General features: G+C 42.3%; 1 long non-coding RNA gene across 1 annotated transcript; it reads left to right on the top strand.

Moving 5' to 3' along the window:
- The first annotated feature begins 1,194 nt into the window (after positions 1-1,194).
- LOC105493199 (uncharacterized) lies at positions 1,195-6,322 on the top strand. Its single transcript, XR_011609567.1, has 3 exons — positions 1,195-1,260; positions 3,805-4,096; positions 6,127-6,322. It is a non-coding gene; the product is annotated as an uncharacterized lncRNA (long non-coding RNA).
- The last annotated feature ends 2,171 nt before the right edge of the window (positions 6,323-8,493 follow it).

Raw genomic sequence — 8,493 nt, forward strand, 5'->3', positions numbered from 1 at the left:
AGCAATGAGGTTGGTATGTGGCAGAGTCAGGGTGCAAAACCAGACAGCTGGATGTCACAGCCTGGACTTTCCACGCAAAACCCCACATGCTCATACGCTGTTGGTGGGATTATAAATTGGTACATATTAACTTTCTGGAGGGTAATTTGACAGGGTGTGTCAAAAGTTATTTGAAAACCCATACTTTTTAACCCAGCTACTCTACTTCTAAAAATTTTCTATAAAAATTATTGGACAAGTAAATAAAGATATATATGCAAATATAAAGATGTTCATCAAGGTATTGTGTATATATATAGCAATAGCCAATTTTAAAAACTTTTTAAAAGAAAAATTCGTATTTCTGTCCACAAAGGAATGGCTAAATTATAGCCCAGCACATCCCTCTGGCAGTGTAGCTGAGCTCAGGAAAGGTATGTTCTGTGCATTAGCATCTGGGGGAGCAAGAGGGGTCAGGAGAATAGGAAGGAAGAACCCTTCACCAAACCAGGTCACAAGGCCCAGCCTGGGCTGATGTGTGTGTCACACTCTTGGAAAGGTCACCTCCTCACCACCATCCCAGTCTCCACCAGGATTGTACAGCAGTGTCTATTAATGACAGAACCATTCTTCAATGTCATTTACCCAAAACATATCATTTAGCATTAATCTATTCATAGAATGTTTCTGAAATATTTTTAAGCTAGTTTTAGGGGCCGGGTGAGGTGACTCATGCCTGTAATCCTAGCACTTTGGGAGGCCAAGGAGGGTGGATTGCCTGAGTTCAGGAGTTTGAGACCAGCCTGAGCAACACGGTGAAACCCCGTGTCTACTAAAATACAAAAAAGAAATTAGCTGGGTATGGCGGCATGTGCCTGTAGTCCCAGCTACTTGGGAGTCTGAGGCGGGAGAATTGCTTGAACCCGGGAGATGGAGGTTGCAGTGAGCCAAGAATGCACCACTGCACTCCAGCCTGAGCAACAGAGCAAGACTCCATCTCCAAAAATAAAAATAAAAATAAACTGGTTTGGGGGCTGCAAAATACTATCTCATAGTAGTTAAAGCAGCCACGTAAGACTCTGGGTCTTCGCCAGAGCCACAGGGACTCTGTGGAAAGGAAAGCCCCCTTTCCTTCCTTAGACCTTCCATGCTTACCTCCACCTCCATATTTCTCCTCTTTCTCCAACAGGAACAAGCTCAGCTGGGAGTGAGCAATGAAAGGCAGGTCCAGCCCTTTCACCATGGCTGCAGTTGGAAGCAAACAAGTGAATTTGACACAAGGTGATATATATATATATATATATATATATATAGAGAGAGAGAGAGAGAGAGAGAGAGAGAGAGAGAGTTTTGTTTTGTTTTGTTTTGTTTTGTTGTTTTGAGACACAGTCTTGCTCTGTCACCCAGGCTGGAGTGCAGTGGCACAATCTCAGCTCACTGCAACCTCCAACTCCCGTGTTCAAGCGATTCTTCTGCCTCAGCCTCCCAAGTAGCTGGGACTACAGGCACGCACCACCATGCCTGGCTAATTTTTGTATTTTTAGTAGAGATGGGGTTTCACCGTGTTGGCCAGGCTGATCTCAAACTCCTGACCTCAAACGATTTACCCGCCTTGGCCTCCCAAAGTGCTGGGATTACAGGCATGAGCCACTGCGCCCAGCCTATATATTTTTAATTACTTTTAAACAAGGTATAGTTGAGGAATCTTCTTCCAACTTCATGACTGAACTATAATGGGAGACTGTGCAACCTTTTTATTAGGACTTAAGGGAAGCTGCAGACTTTTAGAAATTAATGGCTTGATTTTACCAAAAGGAAGATGAAAAAACTCTCTAGAGACTGATGAATGGATGCCATTAAGAGTGTTTGATGAGCTCCACAGTGACACACCCAATTCACTTCCTCACCTATAACAGTAGATTGCCCAATGGCCATTTTGTACAATATAAAAGTTCAGATTGATCTTCTGTTTAGGAAACATTTGTTTCCACAAAAAAACTCTTGTTCGTATTGCATCACCATAAATTCATGAAGTGGGTAACTGTGCAATGGTTACATTTTTAGAAAATACATACTGAAACATTTAGATGTAGAGGATCCAGAACCTCAGATGGTTCAGATACAGTATGAGAGAGAGAGAGAGAGAGAGAGAGAGAGAGAGAGAGAGAGAGAGGAAGTGCATGTGGGATAAAATGTTGATGACAGGGAATCTGGTTAAGGGCATATAAATCTTTTTTTTTTTTTTTTTGGAGACAGGGTCTCACTCTCATTGCGCAGGCTGGCAGCTCATTGCAGCCTTGACCTGCCAGGCTCAAGCAGTCCTCCCACCTCAGCCTCCAGAGTAGCTGGGAACACCAGTGTGCATCACCACATCAAGCTAATTTTTATATTTTTCATAGAAATGGGATCTTGCCATGTTGGCCAGGCTGGTCTTGAGCTCCTGGGCTCAAGTGAGCCATCTGTCTAGGCTCCCAAAGTGCTGGGATTACAGTTGTAAGCCATTGCACCCAGAGGGCATAGAGATCTTTGTGCTATTTTTATTTTTGTAATATTTTTAAAATTTTGAAATCATGTTTACTATTTGGGTGACAGAATGGACTATTTGGGCTTTCAACAGAAGCCCAAACCTCAACATTACGCAATATATCCATGTAATAAACCTGCGCATGTACCCCAAATCTAAAATTTATTTATTTATTTGTTTAATTTATGTGTTTATTTTGAGATGGAGTCTCGCTCTATTGCCCAGGCTGGAGTGCAGTGGCATGAACACAGCTCACTGTAACCTCGAACTCCTGGGCTCAAGTGATCCTCCCACCTCAGCCTCCCAAAGTGCTGGGATTACAGGCATGAGCCACCATGTTCAACTTAAATTTTTTTTTTTTAAGGAAAAAAATAAAATAAAACTTGCCATCATTTCTAAATCAAGTGCTAAACATTAAAAAAGATTCTCTAAGCCAAAAGCTAAGAATATATTGATGCTTCTCAAATGGTAACAAGGCACCCTGAGGATATTAATGTAATGCCTACATCTGACATTTTTTTATAGTTATTTTAAATAAAAAATACACTTAGATGAGTGAAAACTCTGAACACTATGAAAAGGTAGGTACTGAGAACTGTCATTCCTTCCTATCCCCATCAACTCCGTTGCTCTCACACTCTACAGGTAACCATATTTATTCATTTCTGGTTTCTCTTTCCAGTGACTACTTACGCAAATACAAACAAATATGAATATATATTATTCCCCTCCCTCCTTTATACGCAAAATGAGGCATGCTGTACACACCCTTCTGTGCTTTGGTTTGGTCACCTAGCAGTATATCCCTTTAGGATGTCATCCCTGCCTGTAGAAAGGTGAACATAATCGCTGCTTCTATTTATTCACACAGAGAGTATGCCCAAGCCTGATACCTGGCTCTGGATTAAATGAACTGTGCTTTGCATTTGCACTTCACAGCTGGCTAGAAAAGTCAACTCCTACAGTTGTCAAAGGTCAAGTTCAGAATGTCTAGACACTTTCTTAAATATTCTGACTCGTTTTGAACTTCAAGGAAAAATGATACTTCAAATATTTTTCTTGAAAGAACACGGAGAAGATGGGCTGGCCACAGAGTTTACTTACATTTTCATGATTCCTTTTTTAAATGCCTCACTCGGGGAATTTTCAGACAATCTTTGTTTTGTATTCCTGCCCTTTGTTATACATGGCTGCAACCCAGAACTGTCAGAGGAGATTAAGTTTATAAGAGAAGAGTTTCTAAATTTTTGAAATATTATGACTAAGTGAAATCATTTTTTTTTTTTCTATCTGCAATGCAGTTTAGCTCAGCTCAACAGACATTTACTGGGCCTTGTGCAAACCACTGAGCTTTAATAGATGAATGAGACATTGCTCCTGGCCTCAGATGAACACAAAAAATTTCTCTTTAATGTGGAAACTGCTATGGTACACAAGCAGGCACAGGCTGCTGCAGGAGGACAAAAGAAGAGTGCTGAGCCCTGCCTCATTAGAGAAAATGAGCTAAGTCATGAAGACCAGTAAAAGCTGAACAGAAAAAGAAGGGCAGGAGCAGCAGAAGCAAAGGTCGTGAAATTTCATGAACACGCAAAGGTAACTACTATAGGTGGGAAAGTAACAAACCATTTGAGCATCATTAGAGTCCACAGCAGGAGACATGACTGCAAAAGGGAGAGCCTTGTATGGCCTGCCAGGGAGTTTGCACTTGAATCTAAGCAGTGGTTAAAAAAAGGACCTTGGTCAGGTTTCCTTTCAGAAGGCTCATCTTGGCTTTGATATGGAGGATGAATGTGGGAAGGGATAAATCTATAGGCAGAGAGACATAGAGGCCAAAAGGAGGAAGCGTATTTGAGAAAGGTTTGGGCAGCAGACACTGCAGGGCTTGATGATTGCTGGTCTGTGTGTGGGAGGAGTCCAGGAGGATCGTTGGTCCTGACTCATGTGACTCAGAGAATGATGGGGCCATTTATTTATTTATTTATTTATTTATTTATTTAAGATGGAGTCTTGCTTTGTCACCCAGGTTGGAGTGCAATGGTGCAATCTCGGCTCACTGCAACCTCTGCCTCCCAGGTTCAAGCGATTCTCCTGCCTCAGCCACCCGAGTAGCTGGGATTACAGGCGTGCGCCACCACGCCCAGCTAATTTTTGTATTTTCAGTAGAGGCGGGGTTTCACCATTTGACCAGGCTGGTCTCGAATTCCTGACCTCAGGTGATCCACCCACCTCAGCCTCCCAATATTCTGGGATTACAGGTGTGAGCCACCACACCCGGCTGATGGGGCCATTAAAGGAATCAGGGAAACACAGCAAGAGGGAAAGGATGATGGGTTCTGTTTGAGTCCTGTTGACTGTGAGCGTAGCAGGCAGATGCAGCTACGAATCCGATGATCAGAGGAGAGTTCTGGTATGAAAAATACATATTCAAGCATTATATTAGTTTCCTGAGACTGCTGTAACAAATTACCACAAATTTAGTAGCTTAAAACAACATAAATTTATTCTCTTATGATTCTGGAGGTGAGAAGTCTAAAATTAGTCTCACTGAGCTAAAGTCAAGGTGTCAGCAGGGCTGGTTCCTTCTGGAGGCTCTAGGGGAGAATCCTTTTCCTTGCCTTTGCTCCGAGAGACTGCCTGCATTCCTCAGTTTCTGGTCCTTAATCCATCTTCAAAGCCAAGAGTGCAGGGTCTTGCTTCTGTTGTCGCATAGCTTTCTTCTGTAGTCAGGCCTCCCTCTGCCTCCCTTCTATCAGGACACGTGTGATTACATTGCACAGATAATCCAGGATAATATTCCCATCTCAAGATCACAACTGCGCATTTTGCTCGATAAGGTATTATTCACAGGTTCCAGAGATTAAGACCTGGGCATCTTTGGAAGCCATTATTCAACCTACTATGTGTTGATAGCATAAAGTTACTGAGAGTAGATACAACTGATAAGGTGAACATGTATGGAGAGAAAAGCATGAGATCAAGACCAGAATACTGGAAATACCAAAGTTAGAAGAGTGAGCACTGGACTAGGCATGGTGGCTCATGCCCGTAACCCCAGCACTTTGGGAGGCCGAGGTGGTGGATCTCTTGAGCCCAGGAGTTTGAGAGCAGCCTGGGCAACACAGTGATACCCTGTGCCTACAAAGAAAATTAGATGGGCATGGTGGCATGTGCCTGTAGTCCCAGCTACTTGGAAGGCTGAGGTGGGAGGATCACTTAAACCCAAGTGGTTGAAGCTGCAGTGAGCCAAGATCATGCCACTATCCTCCAGTCAGGGAAACAGAACAAGACTTTGTCTCAAAAACTAATAATAATTGACTGGGTGTGGCGGCTTACGCCTGTAGTCCCAGCACTTTGGGACACCAAGGTGGGTGGACCACTTGAGTTCAGGAGTTCAAAACCAGCCTGGCCAACATGGTAAAACCCCATCTCTACTAAAAATACAAAAAATTAGCCAGGCCTGGTGGCACATGCTTGTAATCCCAGCTACTTGGGAGGCTGAGGCAGGAGAATTGCTTGGACCTGGGAGGCAGAGATTGCAGTGAGTTGAGATGGCGCCATTGCACTCCAGCCTAGGTGACAAAAGCGAAACTTCATCTCAAATAATAATACTAATTTTTTTTAAGGCGTGACCATTGGAAGAAGAAACCCAAAGAAGATGGAGAAGGAAGGTTGACCAAGGGGAGCACCAGGAAAGAACTGGTGTCATGGAGGCGAAGAATGGAGAGTTACAGGGAATGGCGGCAGGTGACATTGAGTAAACCACCTAGAGGTTCCTGGGCATCTTTTCCATGGTTGTTTCAGTGAAATGCAAGGGGTAGAAATCAGATGGTAGTGCTGGGTGCGGTGACTCACGCCTGTCATCCCAGCACTTTGGGAGGTTGAGCCGGGCAGATCACAAGATCAGGCAATTGAGACCATCCTGACTAACACGGTGAAACCCCGTCTCTACTAAAAATACAAAAAAATTAGCTGGGCGTGGTGGCAGGCACCTGTAGTCCCAGCTACTTGGGAGGCCAAGGCAGGAGAATGGCATGAGCCCAGGAGGCGGAGCTTGCAGTGAGCCTAGATCACACCACTGCACTCCATCCTGGGCGGCAGAGCAAGACTCCGTCTCAAAAAAAAAAAGACATCAGATGGCAGCAAATAGCAGTCATGGGCAATGAGGACAGATGGACCACCTTTTCAACAAGCTGGCTAAGAAGAAAAGAAAAGAGGCATGATGGCAACTACAAAGAAATGCAGACTCAACAAAGGAAGCAATTTTGTGTTGTTTTGCTTTCTTTCTAAGAAGACCTGAGTTTGGAGCATACTTGTAGGCTGAAAACAAAGAGCTCATGGACTGGGAGAGGCTAAAGATTTATGCGGAAAAGAGTCACTGAGAGAACAAGGTTCCGAAAGAGGCTGATGGGTAGGAATTCAAAAGCTCAGATCACTGAAATTTAAAATATGCCTATCCTTTGATGCCGTTTCTCAGAATTTATCTTTCAAGAAAAAAATTTTTAAAAGAACTTATAAAAATGTTCACATAAGGAGGAAAAATTGTACAATATTGTTCAAAGGCAAAGAGATAGATGTATGTACAGGAGTATTCAATGCAGTATCACTAGTAATAGGAAAAATTTGAAACAATTCACATATCTATCAGAAAAGATTAGTTAAGCTATGGATTACAGAACTGCTTTAAAGTCTTGCAGTGGAAAGGTCTCCCTCATAGTATATGATTTCTAGACATAATAAAAGGAAGCTGTTACAGAATTGATAACAAAAGTATACAGCCTCTATAGACTCCACAAATAAGTCTGGAAAAAAACAGTTCTAGTCCACCTAATATATAAAAAAACTCCTTCAAATTCTTTCTTTATTATTATTTTTTATTTTTGGAGACAGAGTCTCCCTCCATCCCCCAGGCTGGAGTGCAGTGGCATGATCTCAGCTTACTGCAACTTCTGCCTCCCAGGTTCAAGTGATTCTCCTACTTCAGCCTCTCAAGTAGCTGGGATTGCAGGCACCTGCCACCACACCCAGCTAAGTTTTTGATTTTTAGTAGAGACAGGGTTTCGCCATGTTGGCCAGGATGGTCTCGAACTCCTGACCTCAGGTGATCCACCAGCCTTGGCCTCCCAAAGTGCTGGAATTACAGGCATGAGCCACCACACCAGCCCAAATTCATTTTTTAAAATAACAGCCTAATAGAAAATATGGGCAAAAGCTAGAAACTGGCATTTCATAGATAACAAACTAGAACAACTAATATATATATATATTTTAATAATCAACCTCATTAAGAATGAAAGCTATGTAAATGAGATCCTTCACTTTGTCAATAAGATTGAGAAAAATTAGAAAGATTAATATGTGTTGTTGGTAAGAAAAACACTCCCATAAAGATTGATGGAGCTTAAACATATACATTTGTAGAGAGCAATTTGGAAGTGCTTATCAAATTCTTTTTATTTGTATAAAAATAAAAATATTTATGGGGTGCAAGTATAATTTTGTTACATACAGAGATTGTGTAGTGGTGAAGTCAGGGCTTTTAGGGTATCCATCACCCAAATTCACAGTTTTAAATGTACCTTTTCACTCAGCAGTTCTACTGCTAAGAATCTATCTATATATTAACAAGAAATTATGAACCAGTATGTATTTTACCTGTTCGTACTTTTTACATGCTGGAACAGTGAAAAATTGGACATGACCTGATTGTTCATTAAGAGAAGAACAGTTAAATACATTATATAGAAAGTATGTAACGGAATACTGGGCAGCTATTAAAAAGAAAGAGTTAGATCTAGACGTAGTAAGTTACAAAGAAATGGATTTACCTAAGGTCAGGAGTTCGAGACCAGTCTGACCAACATGGAGAAACCCCATCTCTACTAAAAATACAAAATTAGCCGGGTGTGGTGGCGCATGCCTGTAATCCCAGCTACTCAGGAGGCTGAGGCAGGAGAATCACTTGAACCCGGGGGGAGGAGGTTGCAGTGAGC

This window comes from Macaca nemestrina, chromosome 11, assembly GCF_043159975.1.
Source record: "Macaca nemestrina isolate mMacNem1 chromosome 11, mMacNem.hap1, whole genome shotgun sequence".
Lineage (NCBI taxonomy): Eukaryota > Metazoa > Chordata > Mammalia > Primates > Cercopithecidae > Macaca > Macaca nemestrina.